The sequence below is a fragment of the Onychomys torridus genome, chromosome 14 (genome assembly GCF_903995425.1).
Source record: "Onychomys torridus chromosome 14, mOncTor1.1, whole genome shotgun sequence".
Taxonomy (NCBI): Eukaryota; Metazoa; Chordata; class Mammalia; order Rodentia; family Cricetidae; genus Onychomys; species Onychomys torridus.
Window position 1 is genome coordinate 4,826,613 of NC_050456.1, and position 15,973 is coordinate 4,842,585.

General features: G+C 37.5%; 1 pseudogene; it reads left to right on the plus strand.

Annotated features, from left to right (window-relative positions):
* The window catches only part of LOC118595631, a 128,785-nt pseudogene extending 115,225 nt beyond the window's left edge, over window positions 1–13,560 (plus strand).
* Window positions 13,561–15,973: the final 2,413 nt, after the last annotated feature.

Consider the following 15,973-nt stretch of genomic DNA (forward strand, 5'->3'; position numbering starts at 1 on the left):
AGGTACAATGATGCCATAGGATAATAATCAACACTATAAGCAAGCCTTGCTTTCCTGGTCTCATAAGCAGCGGTACTTGAGAATGTGGACTATGTCTTTAATGAAGAACTTGGTAGTTGTCTGCATGGCTATCAACTTCATACTGTCCAGTGAGGACTGAGCAACATTTCCCCTACAGTGTGATCAACAAAGAGATTGCTGGTTTTCCTCCTTTTGAATGTGCTTGTTTACTATTCTAGTGTCTGAGTTTCAGACTGAATGACTTCTATTATGATCAGTCCACCTGAGTCTATTTGAGGAAATACACTCATGAATACAGAACAGAGTAGACAGCTGAACTTGTCCTCTGATCTGACTAGGAGTGAATCTACCTCGAAGGCAGGAGCAGGGAGAAGGGACATGTGACCCTTCCTCTTCTTTTAAAATCATGTACAACATCAGGAAGCACTGCCTCCTTTGGACCGTATAGCCCAAGGTCATGGGTGGAGCAAATACCAGTACAGACTTCCTTACCCCAAACTTTCCTAGGTTCTCGAGTTTCTTTCTTTCTTTTGTGTCAACTCATATAGGAAACATACATATCCATGGAAATAAACATGAGGTACTACCTACCATTTTAACATTCCTTTCCATTTGTTAACATGTTTCCAAGTCTTTCCATTATTTAGTCAACACATACACTCTAAGCACATTTTACACTCTGAGCATTATGCTAGGTACTATCAGCATACAAGTAGACATTACAGGTTTTCTCCACGAAGCAAAATCCCTCTAGTAGATTAGACAGACATACTCCCGAGCATCATAGTGCATTGTCATTAAGCACTGACAGTGAGGTTGGCACAGATGTGAAGATAATTTTGAAAAAAAAAAAAAAAGACAATGATCGTAAATAGTTTTAAAATTGGAAATAATGACGAAGCGCAGAGGCTTGTGTGGCCATAATTGGAAATGTTAGGGAGCTTAGATGTGACATAGTCTTTATCGTATACATATATATTCCACATCAATCATGCACAATTTCAGTATAAGCAATGATTTTAGACCATTCACACTGTCTATCCACTGTTTTCTTACACCTAGATCTCTGTCATACTTGTAAAGAACATTCATATTCTAATCCTTTTCTAGTCATTTTCCTAGCCAATATCAGTGTCACTGCAGACACTGGTAAAATTACATCAGTTTTCTAATCTCAATTGCAGGACCAGCAAGCTAAATCTTTACACACACACACACACACACACACACACACACACACACACACACACACACAGACCAGGACTATTTCCCAGGCCTTTCAGTGCATCACATTTTCTATTCTAGACTCACAAACTCTTTGTAGTACATTTCTCTGAACCCAGCTTTCACCATGGCAGTTTCTTTAAACCATATCAATGCTACAACATTTTATGTTTATTTTCTATTTTCTACCTTTTTTCTTGTCTTCATTCCTGAACCTGTGAATGCTTAAACTTCAAGGCTCATCAGTATACCTACATGAGCCCAGGTGTGCCTCCTGTAGGCTCTGCAAGAAACATGAAGTTAATCTCAGTCCAAACTATCTCTTTCCTCTTACTCTCAAGGAGTTTGACACCCGCAGAGAAGGAACAAATAGGTGTGATGGCACAGTTACCATTTAGCCCCACCCAGCTCCTCGTGGTGACGGTCATCATTTCATTTCACAGGTCCACCAGAGTCAACAGGTGTCATTACTAGCTGTTTTAATTATCAACTTCAACAGATGATGGAACCAACTCACAGGAAAACAATGAGCATCCAACAAGCACTGTTTTGGATTCTTCATCATCTCCAGCATGCATGGATCTGCATGGATCTGCATGGGTCTTTGCTTGTCCCATACAGTTATAACAGAAAGAGCAGCATCCACCTCCAATGATGGTCTACCTTCACTCTGGCTCTTTTTCTTCTTTTGTGCTAGCCAGGCCTTCCTAAAAGAACAAAACAAAAATGTGGTGGTATTGTGTTCCCCGAAATATTGTGTATTCCCTGAAATATTGTGTGTTCCCAGAAATAAACTTATCTGGGGTCAGAGAACAGGACGGCCACAATATCAAACATGAGTATAGGCAGTGGTAGCCTTTAATCCTAGCATTTCAGAGACAGAAATACCTCTGGATCTCTGAGTTCAAGGCCATATTAGAAACAGCCAGGCATGGTGACACACGCCTTTAATCCCAGAAATCCAGTAGAAAGATTATATAAGGCATGAAGACCAGAAACTAGCAGCATTTGGCTGGTTAAGTATTTGGCTGGTTAAGCTTTTGGGCTTTGGAGCAGCACAGTTCAGCTAAGATTCATTGGGATGAGGACTCAGAAGATTGCAGTCTGAGGAAACAAGACCAGCTGAGGAACTGGCAAGGTGAAGAAGCTGTGGCTTGTTCTGCTTCTCTGCTCTTCCAGCATTCACCCCAATAACTGGCCTCAGGTTTGATTTTATTAATAAGACCTGTAAAATTCATGCTACAACAAAACAAAACAAAAAACAAAAACAGAATCAGTGAGCAAGGGGAGGGAGAGAAAGGATGAGGGAGAGTTAGGTGGAGTGTGGAAGAGAGGGAGAGGGAGAGGGAGAGGGAGAGAGAGAGAGAGAGAGAGAGAGAGAGAGAGAGAGAGAGAGAGATGAGTGCAGGTAGAAGACAGCATCGGATCCCTAGAAGCTGGAGTCATATGTGATTGTAAACTGCTCAACATTGGTGCTGTGAACTGAACCCAGCTCTCCTGGAAAGGAAACAAATGTTTTTAATTACTAAGTCATTTCTCCAACCCTTGTTTTTATTTTTAATTTGTACATGCCTAAACAATACATGTATTACTTCATAGACATAGGTTTATAAACTCAATTAACATTGTCAGAATTCTATAGCTTTGTGACATATACCTATGATCATACAGAACAGCTTTGGTTCATAATGTCATTAAATATATTGTACACCAACTCTTTTCAGGTTGTTGTTATTATTGCATGAAACCATGGATTTTATAAGTTAAAAATACCTGACTTCAGTAATTAAGTGCTACTGCCGACATTCTTGTACATGACTCTTTATGTCCTTGAGTTTCTTTAGACTTGTGAACCCAAGAACAACTTTATATTTACTACAGCATGTTAAATTAGTTTTCAGAATAATAATTCTGATCAGTCTTCATTGTCAAAATGCAAATATTTGCTTTTCCTGTTGTTAAAATTCTTCTCTTTGAGAGATATAAACAATGTCTAGCCCTCCTCCTATGGTGCCAATAATAGAACAAAGTGTGCTTTTGCCAAAGTTCACTCTGGGAAAATAATGAGTTGATTAGACATACTTACAGAGCAATGGACGTGGGGGCTTATGGTCAGGAGCATGGGTGAATTTATGTAGCTACAATGCAAGGACTGCACCCTGCATGGATGATGACTCCCCATGGATGGGTAGACAGTTTCCTCCCATAATCCTCCCTACCCATATCATCTAGCCTTACTGAGACCAAGAGACCACATGCAATCAGGGAAGAATTGGACACAACCAGTTAGGAGTGAAAGCTGGATACTCAGGTAAGGGTACCGTGCCTTCCTGAAGTCTCCAAAAGGGAATGTAAATAATGAATAAGCTCAGCTGTGATGATCTTTGGTCAACAGGCCCAGTCCAAATCCTGCTGATGGCCATGGTTTGGCTCAGAAGATTCTCCTTCATGACAGTTCCATGTCCTCAACAATATTGTCATGTATTTTCCTATGGGAAACCTGTATGTGAGAATAAGAATTATTATATTTTATTGTTTTTAAGTTTTGTTCTATTAGTGATGGAATTTACATTATTTCATGTTTTTATATATCATATCATTTATGTTTCTTCTTCTATTCATTAAGTTCATGCTCGTTTTTTAGTTTTAAAATCATTTAATAAGTTATTTGTAATTACTGTGTCTTAATGATATAGATGCCAAATGTATCTTTTCCTTTGTAGCATGTATTTCATCCCTAACTTTCATATATTTATTTACTTTGATGGAGTTTCATTATATGGCCCAAGCTGTCTCTGCCTCTCTAATGGTGGGATTACAGGGTGCATGCCACCAAACACAAATGTAGGAAGGCTTTTACTAACCACTTCTCAATTTTATCAATTTATTTTCATGAAAGTTTTCCCTCTTCCATGGTCAACTAAATATTTTCTGGCTTTTCTATCTAAAACTTTTGAAATTTTGACTTTTATATTCAATTATTTATATACAGCATTTTATGAGAAATGTGAAGCATGAATCCATTTTCTTTAAAAAATAATGGGTATTATTCCTGCCTGCCCAGCCTGCCCAGTGAGATCAGCTTCTGGGTGTACCGCTTCCCACCTAAATCCAGGTCTTTGGGGGCTCTGCTCCCACAAAAAGCACTTGTCCCTTTGAGTTTCCATTTCATGAACAAAAAGAAGATCCACCTGGACTTCCCCAAAGTTCTCTGCATTTTGAGGTGTTGGGTAGAGTTGGGGGGTTGAGTTGGGGTTCATAAGCCATGATGCTTTTTAAAGATAGAAGTCACATCTTTCCTCCTCCTAGAAAACTTGTTACTTTCTTAAGTATCTCCTATGAAGGCATCTGCAGTGGTTCATTAAGGATAAATTCATTAATTTCATTTATACTAGAGAAGGCAGGCAGAGTGGTGAGGCTTCTATTAAACTTGAATTAGAAGATGAAGTAAAATTGGCTCTGAAAAAAGGACAGGGAAAGTATGAGACACCAGTACATTGAGGTGTTCAAGTCACACAGAACTGAGATGGACTGGGTGTTGAAGCACAGTGATCCAAACAGCAGGGACAGTGCCTATGATGGCTATGTGGGGCTTCAGGGATTCCTGTTTGTATGCACAAAGGTGGAAATCTTTCAGGTCTTCTTAGGGTTGGAAATTACTTGTGGACCTGAAGGGCAAGATTACAGGGGAGGCCATTGTTCGATTTGCCTCACAAGAGTTAGTTGAGAAAACTCTAGGGAAGCATAGGTATTGAGGTGGTCAGGAGCAGTCAGGAGGAAGTTAAGTCATACTCAGATCTACCTCTCAAGTTCACATCTTTATAACTTCAGGCAGAGGCCTGGGCTGTATGACTGGCCTGGCACAGCCTGGAGGTACATTGGTGACATGTGACATGTTGATCATGTACTGACAAATAAAGCTTGCTTGGAGTCAGAGGGAAGAGCTAGCCACTAGCTAACCAAAGAGGTTTGGAGGACTGTAGTGAGAAGGACAGGAAGTGATAAGATGGGCTAGAGAGAGGATTTTGGCCCTTTGGGATGGGAGGAATGGGAGAGGTAGGAAACAATTGTGGCTGCTCCCCTGCTTCTCTGATCTTTCAGGTTTTACTCAGATATTTGACTCCTGGTTTTTATTGATAAGATTAACTAGATTTATATATCATCTGGCAACCAACTTTTGGGGCACAAATTCACTGAAAAAGCTGCTTCCCGGTGGCTTTGCAGCCACCAGCACACACCAGAGCCAAACATGGGAACTGCATCCAAAGGAGTCACCACATTGCAGGCTGGCTTTCCCTTTCTTCCCCAAGTGCTCTGAGGGAGTCTGGGAAGTTTCTGTTGCAGCCTCTCTGCAGCAAACTTCACAGGTACCTGGGCTCTGAATGCCACCAGAATTGTCCCCTCACCACCAGCCAGCTCTACCTTCAGGCAACTCTGTGCTTTCACTTCCCACTGGTAACACATGCTGCTTTTACACGTTTTCCTGTGAAGACAGCTAGCTCTTTGGCTCCCTTCCACTGACAGGTTGTAGGCTTTCCCTGGACCCCTCCTCAGGCTGTTGACACATGATCAGTGGTAGCTATCCTCCACCAGGCTGTGTACCTCCTGTGTTCTCCACTCAGACATGCTATCCAGCACCAGCCAGCCTTACATTTCACCATTATTGTCAGCAGATTTGGGGAGACAATTGGGAATTTTTAAAGAGGGAATTAGATTAATAAAAAAAAATTCCCCACATTAAAAAATTGGAAACACTCTTACAATGGAGGGAGTTGGGTCTCTGTATGCTTACACATGGATGGTTTAAAAGTGGAACAATTAAATAAGGGAATAATTAACTTACATGGTATTTACATAATGGCAATTATAAATATAATTGGTTTAATAATTTTTGTTTTATCCCTTAAAGTTGGTTGTTATGATACAGGCCTTAGAAAAGATTACTACTGGTAATATGCAAGCCCTATAATTAATTACTAAAGAAAATAATGGAATTTTGATTGATAACTTATAAGCCTTAGAAAGATTTATTAAAACAAATAATAGAGATATCCAGATACAGACAGAGGAATTTAAAGGACAACTAACTTCACCATTACATTATAAAATTAGAGAGGAAAAGCTCAAGGTTGTCAACCAACCTATTTAATTTATCCAGTCTCCTTACAGGAACAATTTCCAAATGACAAGTATCCCCAAGGCTATGTAAGAGCTGACTGGATTCCTGTGTAAATGTTAGATTTGAGGATATTTAAGGAAGCAGTAGTCTCATATGGTATGCATTCACCTTTTGTGAAGTAAATGTTAAATGCTTCAATTAGTAACCAAATTGGCCTACAAGACTGGAAAGACTTGGTTATAGCAGTGTTGGAAACTGGTCCTCAATTATAGTGGAAGAACTGGTAGAAAGATGAGGCTAGGACTATTGAACAATTGTGTAGGGCTAGAGGTATTTAAATTTCCCAAGACCAACTTTTTGGAGAGGGCGATTATGCTGATGTACAAAGACAGTCCCCATATAATGACCACACCCTGGCTCTTGCCATGAAATAGTTTTTAATGCTTGGAACAGATTTTCAGAAGCTGGAAAGAGAACTGAGTCATTTACTAAAGTTATACAGGGCCCAAAAGAAACCACAGATTTTTTTTTTTTATATAAACATTGACATCAGCTGTAATAGAATGATACCAAATTCAGAAGCTAGACAAATAATCATCAGATCTTTGGCTTTTAAAACTGCTAATTCATAAGGCAAAGGGGGTAAATAGGCCTTTAAAAGCAAGATAAGCACCCATAGAGGAATTGATCTGAGATAATACAGTCAATATTGAATCTTATAACTGTGATGATGCTTAGATAGGAGAGGTGATTTCCAGAGACTTGAAGAAAATTTAAAAAGCCAAGGGTTAATTGTAGCAAACAAGGTCATCTAAAAAGGGATAGTGCACAGAGCAGTGCTAGAAACAATGTTTATTCTAATCCAAACAGAAGTCTCTTGCCTTCTGGAGTATGCAGAAGATATGACAAAGGCCAACATTGGACCAATGAATGCAGATTAACAAGAGACAGACAAGGTAACCCTTTGCTATTGGGAAATGTCTTGGGAGGGGGCTCTCACAGGCCCCCATGTCAAATTTGGTTCAGTCATTCCCTTTCACCATGGGGAAAACTCTTCCCCAGAGCAGTTAAAGGAACTAATGCCTATTGTAAAAAACCTTACTGCTCTGGATGATACAACAGCTTTAGAATATAAAACAAAAATTTCAGAATACACTATAAAGTAAATATTTTGACAAACTTCTATAAATGATCCAAGAGCAAAGCTAAAAATACAAATAAATGACATTGTAATTGAAAGTCTTGTGGACACAGGGGCAGATGTAACAATAATTGCACCAGAATCTTGGCATTCAAATTGTCCTCTTCGGGAGGTAAATGTTTAGGTTTTAGGGACTGGAACTTCATCTCAGATAAAACAAAGCAAGAGATAGGTCAAATGTATAGTGCCAGAAAAACAGAAAGAAAAATTAAAGCCATATGTGGCTAATATAGCAATGAATTTATGGGGATATAATTTGTTACAGCAATGGAATACCCCAATTAACATTCTTCCAAACCTAGAAACAAACCACAAACTAACATATATTTCTGGGGAAAGTATTAAAAGGTATTATAAAGAACAGTCACTGACTGGTTGTACAAAAACAGGACACAACAGCTGCTGATCTTTCAAAGGTACCAACAGCTCTATCTTTAAAATGGTTAAATGAAAAACTTGACTGGATGGAACAATGACTTTTGACGTCAGAAAAATTACAGACCTTAGAAGAGCTGTTACAGGAGCAGCTAAATGCTCGATATATTGAAGAACTGACCAGTTTTTGGAATTCTGTATTTGTTATTAAAAAGAAATCTGGAAAATGGAGAATGGTAACAGAACTAAGAGCCATTAATGAGGTGATTTAGTCAATGAGCTCTTTAAAGACTGAAATTTTCCTGCCTTCTCTATTACATAAAGAATAGACTACTATAGTTATTGATTTAAAAGATTGTTTCTTTACTATACCTTTACAAGAGAAGGATAAGAGAAAAAAACTGCCTTCATGGTACCTACTTATAATAATTCTCAGTCTGTTAGATATCAATGGGAGGTTCTCCCATAAGGGATGTTGAACAGCCTCACCCTTTGCAAATATTTTGTATGACAGCCATTGGAAATGATTCATGTACAGTTTCCTCAATCTATAATTTACCATTATATGGATGGTATCTTACTAGCTGATTAAAATATAGTTACTTTAGAAAAAATGTTTGAAGAAGTAAAGAAAATTTTGCCTTGTTGGGGGTTAAAAATTGCTCCTGAAAAAATACAAAGAGGAGATTCTATTAATTGCCTAGGGTATAAAATAGGCTTATAAAAAATTCAACCCCAAAAAGTACAAATCAGAAGAGATAAATTGCAAACTTTTAATGACTTTCAAAAGTTGCTGGGAGACATTAACTGGCTACAGCCCACAATTGAATTGACAATTCAAGAACTGAGTAATTTGTTTCAAACATTACAAGGTGACAAGAACTTAAATAGTCAGCTGAGAATTGGCTTTGGTAGAAAAGAAATTACAGGATGCACATGTGGAATATTTGGATCTGGAGCTTGATTGCATTCTGGTTATTTTATTTTCTATATATTCCCCTACAGGGATTTTAGTGCAAAGAGAACATAATATCCTAGAATGGCTACTTTTACCACACAAACAGAGTAAAAAATTAAAGAACTATGTAGAAAGGATTTCTGAGTTGATTATAAAAGAAAAATTAAGACTTTGTCAATTGATAGGAATGGACCCAGCAGAAATTGTAGTACCTTTTACTAATGCTGAAATTTCCTCTTTATGGACAGAAAATGAACATTGGCAAAAAGCTTGCAGTAATTTCGGGGCATAGATTAACAACAAATATCCCAAAATCAAGAGAATATATTTTATGAAGAGAACTAATTGGATCCTTCCTCACATTGTATGGGGAACACCAATTTCTGGAGTCTCTACATTCTATACTGATGCAAGAAAATCAGGAAAGGCAGGTTATAAATCAGGCAATTTAAGTAAAGTGGCTTGAAGCCCTTACGATTCTGTTCAAAGTCAGAACTATATGCTATTCTCATAGTATTATTAGATTTTCCAGAACCTCTTAATATAGTTACTGACTCTCAATATGCAGAAAGAGTTGTTTTACATAATAAAACTGATGAATTTATTCCAGATGATACAGAATTGACTTTGTTATTTATTCGGTTACAAGAAATAATCAGAAATAAAAATCATTCCTTATATATAACATATATTAGATCCCATATGGGTCTACCATGCCCTCTATCACAACGTAATGATGAAATTGATGAACTATTGGAAGGAAATATGCTAGAAATCTCAGTATTCCATAAAAAAAAAACCAATGTCAATAGCAAAGGTTTGAAAAAAGATTTTTTTTTCCCATCACTAGGCAACAAGCCAAGGAAATTATAAGTAATGCCCTACTTGTTCCTTATGTAACCAAACTTCACTACTTGCAGGAAATAACCCAAAGGGTACTCAAAGAAATAAAATTTGACAAATAAACATGTTTCATTTTTCAGAGTTTGGAGAATTAAAATATGTACAGCACACTAAACAAAGATATGTAGTCAGGATTTCAATGGTCAACTGTTTTGAGTTCTGAAAAGGCTGATTCTGTAATCATACATTTGTTAGAAGTTATGGCCATCATGGTGATACCTGGACAAATTAAGACTAACAATGCTCCAGCATATGTTTCCAGTAAAATGAAAAAGGTTTTGCCTATTACAATATAAATCATGTTACAGGCACACCACACCATCCTATAGTGCAAGCAGTTTTAGAACATTCTAATTGAATTAAAAAAGATATGCTTAATAAGCAGAAAGGGGTAATAAATAACCCCAGAGATAGACTGTACATTGCTTTAACTTTAAATTTTCTGAATGCTAATGAGAAAGGAATGACAGCTGCAGAGAGACATTGGATAATAGAAAAAACTACTGAATTAAATCAGCCTGTATACTTTAAAGATGTGTTGACCTCAGAATGGAAACCAGGATATGTGTTGCACTGGGGAAGAGGTTTTGCTTTTGTTTCTACAGGAAACAAATTGATAAAGGTTTGATTTGAACAAGAGAGACCTCTTGATTAGAAGAGATGCTAGTTCATCAACCAGAGTGATCATCCAATTTAAATTAACTTATACAACTAACAAATGCTTTTCATTTAATCAGATATAACTTTCTAAAAGGGAAACTCCCCCAAAGTTAGGGTTGGGGCAGGTTTTTTTTTGTTTTGTTTTGTTTTGTTTTTTGTTTTTGTCTTTCCAGGAGAATGAAGGCATCAAGCTAAGGAATCTGAAGACCACTGGACAAATGAGACATCTGAAGAAAAAGGACAAATTATGCAGAGAAAATGTCCCAAGAGAAAGTATAAATTGACCTATTGGTATATCACATTTCCACAGGATAAAATTTCTTGTATCTTCCCAAATGATTGTTTCTGCTGTTTGCTAAAGACATATAATGTAAATAGTCTTTCTGCAGTCCCAGTTCAATTGAAAATTAAATCTGGCTTCAGAGTTGAAGCAGATCTCTCTCCTTTTCTAAATCCAAGCTTGCTTGATAAAGGAAAATCCAAAATATCTAATCTTATGTCAGAAGAGCCACCTGATATGTGACAGAATAAAAACCAAAATTAAAGGACTATTTTTTTTTGCCACTAATCTCATACTCTTTTGGTTTTATTTTGACTCTTTAAATTTTTTCTTAAGGTATAAGTGTTATTTAAAATATTTATAAAATTAAAAGAAATATGTTATAAACTTTTTGTCATGATATTAATGGTCATCTAGAGTACTAATTCTAGAAAAAAAAAAAAGCTTCACCTGGCTTCCTGTACATAACTTCTGGTTTGAATCTCTAACAGGTAACTAGGAGACATTAAGTTTTTGTACTCTAGATATACATAACAAATTATGGTTCTTTAACCTCTTTGAGATCTGTTGCATATGACATTTAAAATGTCTAAGTTTTTTGCAGTGAACCATGACCATGCCTAACAGTGACCTTTGAAGTCCCAAAAGGAGGGTAGGGCCCCACGATGATGATTCCATCTGGACTATGGTAACACCACTAAGATGACAAATAGCACCCAAAGATCAGATTTGGACTACAAACTGCTCAGGACAATTTCAAGTTGGCTAGCTGAAATGGTCCTGCGCCACAGACTACTCTAGCCAGGACTTCAGACAAGCCCTGAACTTTTCCATTATACAGAGACTAGACAACAAATGATACAAGCCAGCTCTCCCAGGGCTTGACAGTTATACCAGTTTTTTTTTTTTCAGGGACCCCTAAAGATGCTGTCACATCCAGACAGCAGGAAGTAATTTTAAGAACACAATGCCCACATTCCCAAGAGGTGGGGTGGGTGGTCATCATTTAGGGGAATTAGTTACAAGTTGTTATGGGTAATGGTCAGGGGAAAGGCTGAAAAAAGGAAAGCAGATTCAGGTATCTTGTTCTGAAAAGAAAAAGTGGTGATATAGACATGATAGAATAAAAGGGTAGACTATTGAATCTACTTTTAAACCTAAAAAGCAACTACTAGTCTAGTCTTAAATAGTTAATATTGGTTTGGATTTGTACATTGATACAAATTGGAGGTTATTTTTGTTATACCACATATATGTTTCTATTGCTATATACAATATTTTTGTATATTGATACAAATTTAAGGTTATTTTTGTTAGAACCTACTGTGCCTATGTTTCTACTCTTATTCAAGGTATTGTACCTATACAACTTATTTAACAATGTTATGTAAATTTCTAGTCCTTGAAAATTATTATTACAAACTACTTAGCATAATAAAAAAGTGAAGGTTAGTAGTTAGTCACCTATTACAATCAAACTTGTAGTCATGTTAGGTCTGTTTTCAAGGTCAAACGAATATATTTTAGATAGACAGGTGATCTTCAAACACTTTATAGATCTCCAGAATATGGCATTTAAGATGCTTTAATTACATAAGTTTCTTTTTAATAATAATGAGACATGTATGCTCCTGGCAGCACCAATCTACTTCAGAGAAAATGATGGGCATCAAAGAAACCCCATATGGAGGTTACTTTCTTTATGTCAAAATTTAGCCTCTAGGCAAGAAAGTTTCTTTGCCTCAACTGCTGACAGTATGCTGTCAGAATTAGACAAGCAGGACAGAAAAGAAAGTAACTGCTGAACTTGGCCAAGATTAGGCAAGACAGTCCTTCAAAATTCCTGTTTCACAAAAAAAGTCTGTCAGATATTCTAGGGTTACAGGCCAACGATGGATGCTTCAACATTACAGAGGAACTTTGACTGACCATTCAGGCTGTTTCTTTCATTTCTTGTTTTGGAAGTTGTTTGCTCTGCACTTCCTGTTTACTAAGATAATATTGTATCATTCTCAGGTCTCTGAAGGAGTTGAAGACTAGATAGTTATAGTTTTCCTGGTTAGCAAATTTGGAAAAGAAACTCACAAAAGAGGAATAAAATGTGTAAGGTTGACAGACATAAAAAGATAGTTTTGGGTTGGTAATAAAAATTAGGATAGAAAGTGAATTAGGTACCATACTTTGTACTCACCAAGATAGGATAGATAATGGAGTATTTTCTCTAAATTTATCAAATGCTAATGGACAAGACATAGTTAATGTAATTATTGCCTGTATATATTTGTATATATTTATTGTACTAATTGTATATAGTTTTACTATGTTAGTTAAAACCTTAGCTTTTTATTTAGACAAAAAGGGGGAAATTTTATGTGATATTTTGTTGTGTTCTGACAAAGCTTGCTTGGAATTGGAGGACAAAGATAGCCACTAGCTAACCCTAGAGGTTTGGAAGACTGTAGAGAGAGAAACATGAAGTGATAAGGTGGGTCAGAGACAGGATCTTAGCCCTTTTGTACTGGAGTAACTGAAGATGTAAGAAGCAACTGTGGCTGCTCCCCTGCTTCTCTGATCTTTCAGGTTTTACCCAGATATTTAACTCCTTGTTTTTATTGATAAGATTAGTTAGCTTTGCACATCACATTGTCATTGTGAAACAGGGAGGCCTGGATAGAATGAGGTCTGGTGCCTAAAGTATGGGCTATGGGAACTGTGAAGAATACAGTGGTATCAGTGATCATTATGGCCTCACTATTGACCTGTTTGGAGAAAACTTCAGTTACTGTCTCTCAGGGATGTGTTGTAGAATATTATTTTAAGATGTGTTACAATTGTTTATGCTATGGAACATTTGTTTAATGATGCAAAGTTATGTTGCATTCTTTTATGTTGCATTTGTTTAAATCTGTGAAGCTGTGTTACTTTGCCTGTCTAAAACACCTGATTGTTCTAATAAAGAGCTGAACTGCCAATATCCAGGCAGTAGAAAGGATAGGTGGGGCTGGCAGGCAGAGAGAATAAGTAGGAGAAGAGATATAGGCTCAAGGAAGATCAAGGAGTGAGAAAAGAAGGGGCCAGCTACACAGCCACACATCCAGACACAGGATACAAAGGAAAGAAAAAAATATACAGAAATAGAGAAAGGTAAAAGCCCAGAGGCAGAAGGTAGATGGAATAATTTAAGAAAAGCTGGCAAGAAACAAGTCAAGCTAAGGCCAGGTATTTATAAACAATAATTAGCCTCCATGTGATTTATTTGGGAGCTGGGTGGTGGGGCCCCCAAAAGAACAAGAAGCCAAAAGAGTAAAAACAGCCAACAACATGGATGTATGACCTCATATATGGAGATAGAAGTTCACAGCACAGAGCACCACAGGCCACTCTGTCCACATGAGGAGGCTGCCCTACAAAGCAATGGAGGGTGACTCTTACATCTCTTCTCCACTCAAACCTGTGAGAGTTCATAACGGAGACTGGTCCAGAAGAAAGAAAGATGGGAGTGAGTGCTGTTGAGTCTAACATCCACAAAGAAGCAGTGGCAGCTGTGTCAAAGGACAGGGTCAAAGTGCAGTACAGACACTTAACTCCTCCTGAATCCCAACACTCTTTCATGATGAAAGTCTTGGAGAGATAAGGAATGCTAGGACATACCTAATCATAATAAAAACAGTATACAGCAAGCCAATAGCCATCAACTTAAATGGAGAAAAATTCAAAGCAATCCCACTAAAATTATCAACAAGACAAAGCTATCCACTTTCTCCATATCTATTTAATACAGTACTTGAGGTTCTAGCTAGAACAATAAGACAACTGAAAGGTATCAAAGAAATACAAACTGGAAAAGAAGAAGTCAAAGTATCAATGTTTCCAGATGATGATAGTCTACATAAGTGACCCCACAAATTCTGCCAGGAAACACCCACAGCTGAATTCAACCACCGGACTAGCAATGGGGCTAGTAGCACCCAGGTGATTCCGGGCACAGGATATTAGCTGCCAAGCCACTTACAGTGGCCATGAAGAATTAGTGTTTATTGGCTGGCTCAACCTTCTTTCTTACTAGAACTCAGGACCATGAGCCCAGGAGTGGCTGCACCACAGTGGGCAGGGCCCTCCCACATCAATCACTAATTTAGAAAATTACCTACAGGCTTGCCTTGAGCTCCGTATTACCTAGACGTTTTCTCAATTGTGGTTTCCTACTTGCAGATGCCTCTAGCTTGTGTCAAGTTGACATAAAATTAGCCAGCACAATTATTTTATGGGTTTTAACCATTATTTTATTAAGTTATAAATAGAGTTGTAAAACATCAACCAGCCTTTTGTTTCTTGCATAAAACTTAGTAGTTAGTAATTCATGTGTGTATGTGACTATATTGCTGGATTTCCCTTGAATTTTGGAACAAGATACTTCCACCTCCCATGGTTCTGGTTCCGTATTCTGATGTGGTTCTTCACACTTGACCAACACTATTGGTGTCTTTCCCTCCTGTTTCTTGGTCACTCTGATCAATAGCTATATTTCATTTGTTGTTTCAAAAAGAAAATATGCTCATATTGAATGTCATCCTTGTTTTATTTTTCAAATGTTTGCAATTTATCTTTCATGCCACAGGCTATAAAAATACAGCAGATGACAACTGATTATTCAAAAGATCAACCCACTAGATGAATAACTCTCTGATGGAGGAACCTCGTCAAGCAAGGCTTACAAGGCCACAGGTTACTATGGATTTGGGTTGCTTCTGTCCATAATTTTCTTATGTGCTGCCACAGTTCTTTCCTTATAATAGCTATGGAGTTTCTTCCCATAGCCTAGATTGGTAGTTTGTTTTCTCCATGAAAATTCTGTGCACATGTATATCTGTGGATGGTCAGGAAAATGATTTCTTCTTAAGCTGTATCTCCTTCAAGAACATTTTAGCATGCTTTAACTCTTAGTGTGTCCTATCAGCTGCTTAAATTCCAATTCTGTTTCTCCAGCCTCTGTGGTTAGGACACTCTAAGACGACTCAGGAGTCACATCCTTACAAGGTGATCTCCACCTGTGTAGGTGGGAGAACATGTAGAAAAGGGAGATTTCATTGCTGACCTAGTTAGATAACTGTCATATTGCAGAAAGGTCTGTGAAATGGCATGGTTTTGAGGAACCAAAGAAAGCCTATATCTGAGGCCTAGGCCCACCTCTCCAGAGATTCAAGGAGATGAATTCTGCTAACAACCTGAATA